The 14,117-nt window shown below is 43.0% G+C and overlaps 1 protein-coding gene and 2 pseudogenes across 2 annotated transcripts in view; all 3 read right to left on the bottom strand.

Moving 5' to 3' along the window:
- The window catches only part of ZNRF2 (zinc and ring finger 2), a 172,937-nt gene that overhangs the window by 18,165 nt on the left and 140,655 nt on the right, over positions 1 to 14,117 (bottom strand). The gene's annotated exons all lie outside the window — the stretch shown is intronic.
- Positions 4,815 to 4,935, bottom strand: LOC137520047 (U2 spliceosomal RNA; annotated as a pseudogene).
- Positions 7,781 to 7,890, bottom strand: LOC137520044 (U2 spliceosomal RNA; annotated as a pseudogene).

Below are 14,117 nucleotides of genomic sequence, written 5' to 3'. Positions count from 1 at the left end.
CGTGGTTAGTATTTAACAAAGGTGGTTCAAGAAAAGCCAGCCAATCAAACCCAAATGTATTCCATTAGTGAGGCCCAGAAAATTGTAAAGGTTACCCTGCTGCTCCCAGTTTCAAGAAGTTGTAGGTTTATCTCTTTATGTGAAGGAAGAACTCCTTTTCTCCACCTGTGGTCACTATATGTACAGCACCTTTGCATTATCTGTGCAAGAATTGTGAACAAGACTAGCTACCATACCTCTGGTGGTGGCAATTGGGTAGTGCATGTCATCTACTCAGGTGAAAGTTCATTATGTTAACAATGAATAATGACAGGCTGTAGGAAACACATTTCCTTTTAAGTAGAAATATTTTTTTTACAACTCGATACATAAAAGAATCTGAGGAATTTTTTTTTTTTACTAAATTAGGAAAGATTTCTAGAGATAGAAAGAACATCAGTTTAATAATAAACTCATGGTTTGTGTTTCTATCCTTGTTGCCAAGTAGTTTCCTGAAACAGTGACGTACCCTGGCAGTTACACTTTGTGATTGCACAAAACAAGCAAATTCTGAAAATATTAACGACATCACTAAAACAGAAAAAGTGCAAGGGTTGCGTCTAACATATCAGCCCCTGGATATGTCATTGGTATTTAAAGGTCATCAGATCTGCTTATAGTAAAAGTATTAACTGCACAGCATGTTAACCCAAAGCAAAGATCATAAATAATATAAAGAGCAGCTTGTTCTAGACCTAGTTTGCCATTAATTAGCATTCTTGAAGCACACCATCAGTGTGATTCCAGTAGGTTTGCTGGAAGTTCAATATGGGTGCTAAAAATCTGGGCTTAAAGCGGATCCGAGATAAAAAAAAACTAACTATAACAAGTAACTTGTCTATATATCTTATCTAAAGTTTAGATTTTCACAGCAAATCTAGCTGCAAACAGCTTCAATAGTTTATGATTATTTATTCCGGTGATACAATGAGGACAGGCATGTTCTTTTTGTCACAGGTTGAGGGCTGGAAAAGCTATCAGCTTTCCTGTGTGCAATGTGACAAATTCAGTTCGCTCTCCTCCTCTCCCCTCCCTTCTGCCTCTGAAATCTCTGGCTAGTAACCTCCTCCTCATGCCCAGACTGAGCTCCTATAAGCCTTTGCTACAGTGCCAAGGCACTCTAAAAAGCTGTGGGCGAGGCTTGTTTAGTTTAGAGGGAATTAGAGTATTAAAACAAAACAAAAAAAGTATTTGGCTTGAGGAATGCCCTATAAACTATATGAAAGGAACACAATTAAGCAAGGAGTAAAAGTTTATCTTGGATCCACTTTAAAGTGAATGGGAACCGCATTTAAAAAAAATGAAGCAAATACTTACCTAAGGAGAGGGAAGGCTCTGGATTGTATAGAGCCTTCCATCTCCTCTCTCGGTGCTCTCTATCCTGCGCTGGCCGAAAGGGTATTTGGAAGTCTTCGGGAGCCGCGTCCTCCCAAAGACGTGCGGCTCCATACTGCACAGGCGTGAGCGTGCAAGAGAGCGTGCTTGCGCAGGCGCAGTACAGGGCCGCCCTTCTTCAGGAGCACTCGGGCTCCCTGAAGACTTCTGAAGCCTCATTCGGCCGGGTAAAACAGTATTTGACTAATTTAGTCAAATACTGCGAGCCAGCAACGGAACGACGGGACCAGGAAAGGAGCGGGAAGGCTCTATAAGACCCAGAGCCTTCCCTCTCCTTGGGTAAGTACATTGCACTGGGCACCGTGCTCCGATCGGCAGGAGGGCAGAGGGGGGAGGAGGGTCTTGTATTTTGCACGGTCGCTCTAGATACTCAAGGCTGAGACAAGTTTGGGTAATCCCTGGTTAATAGTATCTCTGTGCATAAAACTATATGTAACTTTTATAGTAGAACAACAGGTTTTCTTGTGATTTATTTTCAAGAAATACCAATTTCGATTGGTTCATGTTTAAGCTGCATAAATCTGCTTACATAATTTGCATAATCAATTATTTGCATCTCACTGACCATCCTCACTCAGCAGATTGCCTTTGCCTGAGCAGCAGACATTAAGGGACTCCAGAAATAGCAGCAGTCAAGTCACCCACATGATCATAAACATTAATATCAGCCAGCAGAAGTGTACAATTTCCAGATAGCTTTAAGCTATGTACAGACAAACGTTCAATATAGTTTTGGTTGAAAATGTACACGTGTCTGCCCATGTTGGCAGCCTCCTCTTCAGTGATTTGCCAGGTCTGAAGGGGAATTTATTTTACACTGATCAGAGGTAAACCCAAGCAGGGAAGATCATTTTGGACAATATATATTGTAGCGTTAGTTTAATGCTAGGTACACACCATGCATTTTTCGACTATTTCCAACATGTCCAATCTTATTTCCGATCGATTTTCGGTTCACTCCTATAGAAAATGGATTGGAAATCAGATCGGACATGTTGGAAATAGTCGATCTGACAGTAAATCTGTCAGAAAATTGCAGTGTGTATACCTAGCATAAGGCAGATGCTCGTTTCTCGGCCTAAACAATGGCTACATCTTTGATAGGTCATACAGTACTTTGCAAAAGGAAGTTGGTTAAGTATTTGAGACTTGAATATTTGGCTAAGGTGCATTCTGTCAAGTCCATTACTTGTAATCTCATGTACTTTGATACACTAGACATGTCTGTCAGCAGCTTTTAATCTGAACACTTTTAAATATAAACACATTGTTTTGATAATACGTTTCCACAATAGTTTTCAATATAATGTGATCCCCTCAAAGTCTACAAATGAGCACTTTCCAGTAAGGGCTTACGGTGTACTAAATGGCAAGGACTTGCCACAGTAAGCTTAGCTCTCAACAGCAATCTGTCCATTTCAGGTTTCCACATAAACTCTAGTTGCAGAAGAACACCCCACCTCTCTCTCTCTCTCTCTCTCTCTCACACACCCTCTCATTTATAAATGGAATCTGTAATGAACAGTAAAAATGAAAAATAGCCGAGTCCAATCAGGTCTGCTCTACTGCACAGGCAGCTCGCGCTTGCACAATACAGCGGACATGATCAGGCTCGGCTATTGCCACCAAGGTGTGAGGCTCCTGACAAGTGCGACAAATGCATCTTCTTGGGTCTCAATGCATGGTCCGCTGAGAAAGCCAAAACCCTTTAGGGCCTCTCGAGGTAAGTACCCCCTAGGGGAACTTTTATTCTCTTCAGGTAAACTTTAAGAAGTCTTGCCCAAGCACTCCTTACTGGCTAAATACTGGTTCCAGCCAGGATTCAAACCCTGCTCTCCTATGTCAGAGGTGGTGCTCTTAACCAGTACTTAATGCATTGCTTAAGCCCAAACTTCCATCTCCCAGTTGAAGCTAATTTTATCTGTAGGGCAAAATTCACACTACCGTTCAGTGCATCGGTTAAGAGGTTGGAAGCAACACACACAGTAAAGCCAGACAAGTGGCAAGTTCAAACACTAGTATTAACACACAACATACTCCAACCTTTCACCTGAGGTTAACCATAACACTTATCTTTTCAATCAAAGGTTTTATCTGCAATGAAACAGGGAATAGCCATGGTACTCCACAAAGCGCACTATCTTGCACAAGATATCCAACACCACACATTAACAAACAAAAGATAAAAGCAGTGCATAGAACACCACATTGCATTCCATGCATACAGATATATATTGCTGGGATGGTTAAAGCTGTCTTAGGCCTCTTGCACACTGCAAGCAAATCAGATTCAGATTCAGATTTTTAATCTGTTTTTACATCCGATTCCGATTCAGATTTTTAATCTTAACTGCATGCTGCGTTTTTTGATCCGTTTTTCTGTTGAATGTATTCAAGGAAAATCGGAAACGGAATCGGAATCGGAATCGGAAACGGAATCGGAATCGGAATACGGATTTGCAGTGTGCAGGGAGCCCTAGGGCTCTTTTCCACTATGAAATGCGATCGCGATTGCGATTCCGATCGCGATCGCAATCGCGTTTCAATTTCCACCATGTGATTGCGATTGCGATTGAGCTACTACACTCATTATAGTCCAGCTCAATCGCATACAAAACGCGGCAGGACAACGATTGCGATTTGACCAAAATCGCATCGCAATCGGATCGCACTAATGGAAATTGCTGCTGCAGTTTCCATTAGTTTAATGTACCTTGCGATTTGCGATCAGAAGCAAATCGCAAATCGCAGGCTAGTGGAAAAAGGCCCTTAAAGCTGATGATTACCTGTCTTAAATGAAGACAGGTAATCCAGCAGTGCCAAGAGATCCTTTCATTGAGCGGAAAACATCAGACTAGCAATTACAATTGGTAACCAAATGATGTATAATAAATGATGCCTAGTAATAGAGTGCCATAAATAAAGCAGCCATATCAAATATGCAAGCCATACACCCTGTCTGGTGACAACAGATTATTGTCTGCAGAGTGCAATCCAATCATATCACCGATTTGTCCATTAGGCCTAGATTACAGTGCTCGGTTTCATTGCAGAATACCAGTCATTCTGTAACTCACTGCTCATACAATTCTATGGGCCTGTTCACAGTACTGCGTTGTCACTGATCACGTTATTTTAACTCACTGCATACAGGCTTTGTAATAAAGTCTATGTCCTGTCTCTATTGCAGTTCACACATTTTAAAGCATGTGTTATACAACTGACCACTGTGAATGCAGGCCAAATTTGGATAACCTTTGGCTAAACATCCGCAATGATTACAAACTATTTTGTTAAATGGGAGGCTTTGGTAGATGGTGGAGACCCAGTGTTTTTTCAAAAGGTAAATGAGGATCCAACTGTTTTTTTTTTTTTTTTTTTTTTGGTGCACCGTACTGGAGGTACTGCAATACCAGGTCGATGCGCGGAGTGGACAGAGCAAGCTCTTCTTCCATCTCCCTGTTCCAAAAATTCATTTAATACAGTGGGTTGCAAAAGTATTCGGCCCCCTTGAAGTTTTCCACATTTTGTCATGTTACTGCCACAAACATGAATCAATTTTATTGGAATTCCACATGAAAGCAACACAAAGTGGTGTACACATGAGAAGTGGAACGAAAATCATACAGGATTCCACACATTTTTTTACAAATAAATAACTGCAAAGTGGTGCATAATTATTCGTCCCCCTTTGATCTGAGCGCAGTCAGTTGCCTATAGACATTGTTTGATGAGTGCTAATGACTAAATAGAGTGCACCTGTGTGTAATCTAATGTCAGTACAAATACAGCTGCTCTGGGAGGGCCTCAGAGATTGTCTAAGAGAATATTGGGAGCAACAACACCGTGAAGTCCAAAGAACACACCAGACAGGTCAGGGATAAAGTTATTGAGAAATTTACAGCAGGCTTAGGCTACAAAAAGATTTCCAAAGCCTTTAACACCCCACGGAGCACTGTTCAAGTGATCATTCAGAAATGGAAGGAGTATGGCACAACTGAACACCTACCAAGACAAGGCCATCCACCTAAACGCACAGGCCAAACAAGGAGAGCGCTGATCAGAAATGCAGTCAAGAGGCCCATGGTGACTCTGGACTAGCTGCAGAGATCTACAGCTCAGGTGGGAGACTCTGTCCATAGGACAACTATTAGTCATGCACTGTACAAAGTTGGCCTTTATGGAAGAGTGGCAAGAAGAAAGGCATTGTTAACAGAAAGCATAAGAATTCCCATTTGCAGTTTGCCACAAGCCATGTGCAGGGGCAAACGCAGGATTTTTAAGGGGGGGGGGGGTTCCTGAAAGGTCCAGAAGCACGTATGTCCCCGAGTGCTTCCGAAGACAGGTGGCTCCATACTGCCCATGCACAAAAGTGCGCTGGCGTATTACGGAGCTGCCTATCTTTGGAAGTACTCAAGGACACGAGTGTTTCTGAGGGCTTCTGGTAGCAGCAAATGTGAACGGGGTACAGCGATGGAACAACTCCCCAAGAGAGGAACAGGAGATAGACTTAGTTTGGACAATTCAGTGGAATATGCTACATAGTGTCACATAGCGCAAGCGATACCCATATGATGCAGGGATATATGCATCTGCGGAAGATGGCGGCGCTATATAAATACTAAATAATAATATTTTGCCTCACCAGAATTGCACTTTTATTTAGCTTTCCTGTATGACAAGAACACACAGCCAGCTCTAGGGGAAGAGGGAAACAAAGGTGAATGAAGGAGGCTGGTGCACACCAAGAGTGCTTCTGAGCGTTTTTCAAATCAACAGTGATTTGAAAAGCGCTTGACTAATGTTACCCTATGTGGGTGTTCCCACAGCAGCGTTGTGATTTTTTCAAAATCGCAGGTATACTGCATGTAGCATGTTTTTGAGCGATTCATTCAAAAATCGCTCTGAAAATCACTTCACAAAATCACACTCACAAATTGCTAGCGATTGCTATTGTCATTTTGGCGTGCACTAGCCCAGAGAGAGGAGTGGAGAAATTGAGAATAGCCTGAGATGGAGCAGAGAACTTATCTGTATTGCAATCCCACATCAGACAGGCTACTTGCCTGTAATCGGACTCCTGTCCCTGTCAGTCTCTCACACAAGTCAGAAAGAAGCCCTCCTGGAGTCTAGGGACTGTCAAAAACTTTTCAGCTTGTTAAACACCTTACCCACACATGCAGTCATTATAACAATGGGGAGAGACCAGACAGATGTTTGCCCACGGACCCTGAGTCCAGGCAAGCTCTGCATCATGCTGTGCATATTTACCAGCTGCACTCTAATTTCATCATGTCGGACACTTCTGTGCTGTGGAGAGTCCAGGACTCCATAATCAACATTCTCTCACTGCAGGCTGCATCTTCTTGTGAGGGAAGCTGGGCTGCCTCTCTCATTCTATTAGTTGGAGGGAAGCACCAGAAGTAAGAAGGGAGGGAGAATGAGGCTGTTTATATTATGCGGGCTTCCCTGGCTGAATACACAGCTCAGTGCAGGGGGGAGGTTCCAGACACCCGGAATAGCCCCCTCAGTTCGCCAGTGATGTGGGGGACACAGCAACCATGTGGAAGAAGGTGCTCTGGTCAGATGAGACCAAAATGGAACTTTTTGGCCAAAATGCAAAACGTTATGTGTGGCAGAAAACTAACACTGCATATCACTCTGAACACACCATCCCCACTGTCAAATATGGTGGTGGCAGTATCATGCTCGGGGGTGCATCTCTTCAGCAGGGACAGGGAAGCTGGTCAGAGTTGATGGGAAGATGGATGGAGCCAAATACAGGCAAACTAGGAAGAAAACCTCTTGAAGACTGCAAAAGACTTGAGACTGGGGCGGAGGTTCACCTTCCAGCAGGACAATGACCCTAAACAAAGCCAGGGCAACAATGGAATGGTTTAAAACAAAACATATCTATGTGTTAGAATGGCCCTGTCAAAGTCCAGATCTAAATCCAATCGAGAATCTGTGGCAAGATCTGAAAACTGCTGTTCACAAACGCTGTCCATCTAATCTGACTGAGCTGGAGCTGTTTTGCAAAGAAGAATGGGCAAGGATTTCAGTCTCTAGATGTGCAAAGCTGGTAGAGACATACCCTAAAAGACTGGCAGCTGTAATTGCAGCAAAAGGTGGTTCTACAAAGTATTGACTCAGGGGGCCGAATAATTACACACACACCACTTTGTAGTTATTTATTTGTAAAAAAATGTTTGGAATGATGTATGATTTGTGATCCACTTCTCACATGTACACCACTTTGTATTGGTCTTTCATGTGGAATTCCAATAAAATTGATGCAGGTTTGTGGCAGTAATGTGACAAAATGTGGAAGACTTCAAGGGGGCCGAATACTTTTGCAACCCACTGTATATGGTCCCCAGATAGGGGACGTATCAGATATTTAATGGATAAGAACAGATACTACACATGATCTTAGCCAAAAGGCCGAGAAGCGATGGATCCAACCATATTTAAAGCAACACTTCAGGAAGGAGTACTTTGGACTTTTGTAACATCTTTAAAACGAACGTACTGATTATTGCCAAATTAACTCATCTAACCTGCCCTTGCCTTCAATGCTCCAAAACCAGCAATACTCACCCTGGTCGGGATAGAGGCAGGGGCGTAGCAATAGGGGGTGCAGAGGTTGCGACCGCATCGGGGCCCTTGGGCCAGAGGGGCCCCGAGGGCCCTTCCCTCAACTGCAGTATTAGCTTTCTATTGGTCCTGTGCTCATAATAATCCCTTCTATAAATACTTTGAATAGTGGTAATCATTAACAAGCTGTTCCCCATCCCCTTTTTGCACCTCTGACCCTGTAGTTGTCCTTGGCAGGTTTTGGTGTGTCATATCAATTGTTATGAATAGAGTGCATAGGGGCCCCAATGTAAAACTCGCATCGGGGCCCACAGCTCCTTAGCTATGCCACTGGACAGAGGCTCTCAATATTTCAGTCTCACTAAACTGTGCCAAGGCAACCTGGTACTGAATGAAATATTCCGTTTGGCTCAGGTGTTTTGACTGTCACTATGTCACTACTATTATCAGAACAAGTCCAACAAGGGCAGCGTCTAGGTCTCTCTCACGAAAGGCTTAATTTAAGACCTATAAATTTGGCAATTATATAAACTCTCTTGTTTGTCGTGGAGCTTGTAAAGGAAATTAAAAACGTGTTAAAGTTATAAACTTTCACAGCCATGTTTCTGTTAACAAGAACGTAGGAATTGAGGAACAAGACAAAGTGAAACAAATCAATAGCAGCGTCTGGTGTGAAAGCCCAATTTCCCAGAGAGTATCTTAGCGGGCTTAGCAAGTTACAGTTTCTGTGCATCTGTCATTATGACTGGCTCTTATTCTGTTATGGACCCACTTCAAAATCAATTTGCACTCTGAACCTAAAAGACTTAGCATATGGCATCAACAAAACACTGAAAGGTAACCATGTTGGCTTGTTTAATTTTTAGATCCCATTCTTTTAAACATTGGGTATTTTAGTTATAGTTTACAACCAGGAATACATTGGTTACCACCCACACACTACATAATTGTTCCAAGGCAACAAATCACCCCTTTCACAGCATCACCAAGTGCCCCCTGTACGCAGCCCATGAATGTGCTGGGCCTTAATTAGATATAGACACCACCAGTCAAGAGGGCTTTTTATTTTAGGGAGACAATAATGGCCCTTTCCATAAGTGTAATACAACTCTAACATATTCTCTACAACAAAACATAAAAGTAGAAAAATAACAGTTTGATCCTAAATGTGCAAGGTGCTGAGTACCCATAAGTCTCAGCAACTGCAACAGATGTGTGGAGGTTTCACTTTTACTTGCATACAACTCCATGTCTGGAAAAGTTGGGACAAAGAGTAAAATGTAAATAAAAAACAGAATTCAAAGATTTACAGGTTATGTAAACCCTACATGTAATTGATGGTATACACAAAATATAGACATTGGTAACATAACACTGAATTGGTAGACATAGGCCTCGATTCATAAACAGCAGTGCGATAAAAAAATCTTGTCGGGAAAATACCACACTCGGTATTTTCCCGGTCTGTGTGCTAATTCATAAAGGATTTCCCCAGCTGCCCTTGGAGGTCGGTAAATTACCGCAGCCCACTGAGCAGTAGAGTAGAGCAGTGTCTCGATTCTCTCTTTTGCCCTGCAGAAATGACTCACACAGACGGCTCTCTGGCTCTCTCCACTGATGACTCAGACAGATGAGTCACACAGTCTTTCCCTGCCTGCTCAAATGATTCACACAGAGGGCTCTCTGGCTCTCTCCACTGATGACTCAAACAAACAGACTTCGGCTCTCTGCACTTTTGCATTCATCAGAGCTGTCGGTAACCTGTTATCGCCTCACTAGAGGTGTCGGTAACTACCGCCAGGCTTACCGCTTGTTGAAGGCTTTATGAATTGACATTTGCTGACAATTTACTGACATGTGCTGTCGGGAACTACAGCCAAGTCGGTAATTTATCTCCCTGGTCGGTAATGTCAGCTTTTCATGCGGTAACAGCCTTTATGAATTGACATTTTGCTAAGTGGTCGGTAAAGTATGCTGTTTTCAGCATTACCGCATGAGGTAATGCTTTATGAATCGAGGCCATAGTCATTGCAGAGACAAATGCAGCATGATAAATGTATAGCAAGACATAAAATGGTGAGGGTGAGAGCCTTGCTCTTGCAAGCTTACAACTTGGAGGAATAGGGAGGAAACAAGAGGTGGGAGTATGTAAACCTAGAGACAGTGGCCCATATGCAATTCACTTTTTCTCCTGAGTTTTCTCCTAGGTGATATTTTCAAAATTGTCAATAAAATGCCCTTTAAAACACCAGCAAGCAAAGAAATAATCAAAGTAATTTTGATAGTACTTTTTCACCTACTGTTTGGTACTTTTTCAGAAAGTTATTTTAAATTGAAGATGAAAAATTATCTCCTAGGAGAAAACTCAGGAGAAAAGGTTAATTGCATATCGCCCAGTAACCCCTATTCAATTCACTTTTTCTCTTTAGAGAGAAAGTGAATTGAAAAAGGGCCTGTGGAACAGATTTGTCAAAGCATTGCCGACAGTTTTTTCTTCTTAAACATTTCTAACCAGCAGGGGGACTGTTCTGCATAATAAGAAAATTCTTAAATCCTACTTACGGTAATAGCAGCAGCTTAGCGTGAATTTCTAGAGTTGCACGACAGTTAACCACTTGCCGACCGCACACTCATACAGTGCGGCGGCAAAGTGGTAGCTGGAGGACCAGCGACGCAGATCTGCGTCGCCAGGTGCCTCCCTAATTAATCAGGAAAGGCCGCTCGCGCGAGCGGCCGTTTCCAGTTAGATCACGGAGCGGGTCTCCGTGAATAGCCTGCGAGCCGCTGATCGCGGCTCGCAGACTAAATGTAAACGTAGGAGACGTATGTCTCCTTTGTTTACATTGTACAGCGCTGCTGCGCAGCAGCGCCGTAAGGCAGATCGGCGATCCCCGGCCAATCAGCGGCCGGGGATCGCCGCCATGTGACAGGGGACAGCCTGTCACTGGCTGCACAGGACGGATAGCGTCCTGTGCAGCCCAATCACTGGGGGGGAGCAGGTAGGAGAGGGAGGGGGGATTTTCGCTGCGGAGGGGGGCTTTGAGGTGCCCCCCCCGGCAACATGCCTGCAGACCGGAGCGATCAGACCCCCCTGCAAATCATCCCCATAGGGGGGAAAAAAGGGGGGCGATCTGATCGCTCTGCATGTAACATGATCTGTGCTGGAGGCTGCAGAGCCCACCCAGCACAGATCATAAAAAGTAGCGCTGGTCCTTAAGGGGGGGTTAAGGCTGGGTCCTCAAGTGGTTAAACGGAACCTAAACTGAGAGGGATATGGATGTTTCCTTTTAAACCATACCAGTTGCCTGGCAGTCCTGCTGATCTCTTTCGCTGCAGTAGTGGTTGAATCACAGACCTGAAACCAGCATGCAGCTAATCCGGTCTGACTTTAGTCAGAGCACCTGATCTGCATGCTTGTTGAGGGGCTGTGGCTAAAAGTATTAAAGACACAGGATCAGCAGGAGAGTCAGGCAACTGGTATTATTTTAAAAGGAAAAATCCATATCCTTCTCAGTTTTGTTTCCCTTTAAGAAAAGTGCAAAACCTTTCCTAAACTGTCTCAGATTAAGAATTGCTTAATAGCCGTTCTACAGATAGTGCAGCAGTGCAGGCTAAGCATGATTTGTGAACGGCTCCTCCCCCTGCTGAATTTCTCACTCATCTGAGCCTGTCTGTTACAATACAGCAGATATATTGGTTACCTCAGCAACAGCAATTTCCCTCACACGCTGTAGTACCTGAGAGACCTTCCCTACTCCTCCTATTTTACAACAGTTTTAAAAGGAAACTGCACTATTTAGCAATGTCTTAAAGGGAACCTAAACTGAGAAGCATATGGATTTTTCCTTGTAAAATAATACTAGTTGCCTGACTCTCCTGCTAATCCTGTGTCTCTAATACTTTTAGCCACAGCCCCTGAACAAGCATGCAGATCTCAGGTGCTCTGACTAGAGTCAGACTGGATTAGCAGCATGCTGGTTTCAGGTCTGTGATTCAGCCACTATTGCAGCCAAAGAGATCAGCAGGACTGCCAGGCAACTGGTATTGTTTAAAAGGAAACATCCATATCCCTCTCAGTTTAGGTTCCCTTTAAAGAGAAACCGTAACCAAGAATTGAACTTCACCTCAATCAGTAGCCGATACCCGCTTTCCCATGACAAATCTATTCCTTTTCACAAACAGATCATCAGGGGGGCTCTGTATGGCTGATATTGTGGTGAAACCCATCCCACAGTGTGATTTCAGCGCCTCACAGCACTGAGGTACTGACATCACATTGTGGGAGCCTTGTTGCATTGTGGAAAATAACAGCTGTTTACAACTGCCAAAAAAGCAAGCAGCATCTCCTTCCAGTGACATCACCTTCTAGCCAGGGCTGTGAAATCTGAGTCAGAGCAATATTGGGTACCTGGATTCGGAGGTTTCATACACTGAGGAGTCGGAGTCTGATGATTTTTGTGCAAAATATACAGCCCTGATAAGTATTAGACAAAGGAGTCTGAGTCGAGGAGTTGGAGTAATTGTGGGTACCTGGAGTCGGAGGTTTCATAAACTGAGCAGTTGGAGTCGGATGATGTTTGTACCGACTCCACAGCCCTACTGCCAGCAGTAAAAATGTCGCCTTGCGATAAATGTCAGAATGCAAATCAGGGAGAGGAAAGATTTTACAATGAGCAAACACTGGCTAAATCATTTATACATAATTATTGTAAAAATTAAGCACTTTTTTATTACATTACTTTCACTGTAGTTCCTTTTTTAAGACAGTTCTGCATGGATTTCTAAAAACCTACAAATATTTTATCTCAGACACTCATGATAAATGTCCCCATGTGTGCTTTAAGGTTGTATTTAGTAAGATGCACAACTTGGCCAGAAGTTGAAGAAGAATAACCTAGGTTAGATCATATGCTTGTTGGAAAATATAGGTTTTGAGGGAGCAATCCATGTACAGCTGTCTCCCATCTCTGTGACGTCCCCTCTGTAATCCTATAAGGCCATGGTAGATACTCAGACCTGTCCAATTCAGTTTATCAGACACACAATTCCAAACACATGGCACGCTCCTAGGGGGTACTTTAGTTGAGCTCCGAGAGGGTACATGAATTTGTCAGTCTATTTGAAAAACTCATTTTATTTTTTTTCTACAGACATAAGCCTTATACAGTCGAACCAGGCCTGCTTTTAGTGGCATCTTCAGCACACTCTTCTGGCCATGGGAGTTTATATGAATCATTGTCTGTGGTTTCTAATTATTTTAATCCCGTTATTTTATCTCTCAATGTTTTATTGCTTAGGCTGAGTAATCATCAAAACAGAAGAAAGGACAAGAACAGAAAAGAAAAACAATGTGGTTGACACACATGGCCTAAAGGCTCATACACAAGTCCAACAAAGTGCATTAGCGACTCCATGACAAAACCTGTTACATGACCAGTATTTTCTGATTACTGGAGGGAATCCTTGTTAGAAGCAAATAATGAGCTTCTGAGAGGAATTGATGATGAGGTAAGTATGTAACATTTATTTGCAGGTACATTATGTGTTTATTTTAAGAGAACCTCAACTGAGAGGGATATGGATGTTTCCTTTTAAACAATACCAGTTGCCTGGCAGTCCTGCTGATCTCTTTGGCTGCAGTAGTGGCTAAATCACACACCTGAAACAAGCATGCAGCTAATCCAGTCTGACTTCAGAGCACCTGATCTGCATGCTTGTTGAGGGGCTGTGGCTGAAAGTATTAGAGACACAGGATCAGCAGGAGAGTCAGGCAACTGGTATTATTTTAAAAGGAAAAATCCATATGCTTCTCAGTTTAGGTTCCCTTTAAAGCGGACCTGAACTTCCACTCTGCTCTAAAAGACAAGCAACAACATATTGATCTTTAAAGAAACACATTTCCTTGTTACAGCTGATACAAATCCTGCAATAAATCTTCAGTGTGTCTACTTCCTGCTTTCATGGAAACAGACATAGGGTTAACAGCCTGTGTTTACAAATTAACTGCTCTGCCTAGGCAGCCAGCTGACATAGCTGAGAGATCAAATTACACTGGTAATTAGTCACAGATGAGAGGGAATTAGACA

The sequence above is a fragment of the Hyperolius riggenbachi genome, chromosome 5 (genome assembly GCF_040937935.1).
Source record: "Hyperolius riggenbachi isolate aHypRig1 chromosome 5, aHypRig1.pri, whole genome shotgun sequence".
In the NCBI taxonomy this organism is placed as follows: Eukaryota; Metazoa; Chordata; class Amphibia; order Anura; family Hyperoliidae; genus Hyperolius; species Hyperolius riggenbachi.
The sequence above is the reverse complement of the archived record's forward strand: the minus strand, read 5'-3'. Positions and strand labels throughout refer to the sequence as shown.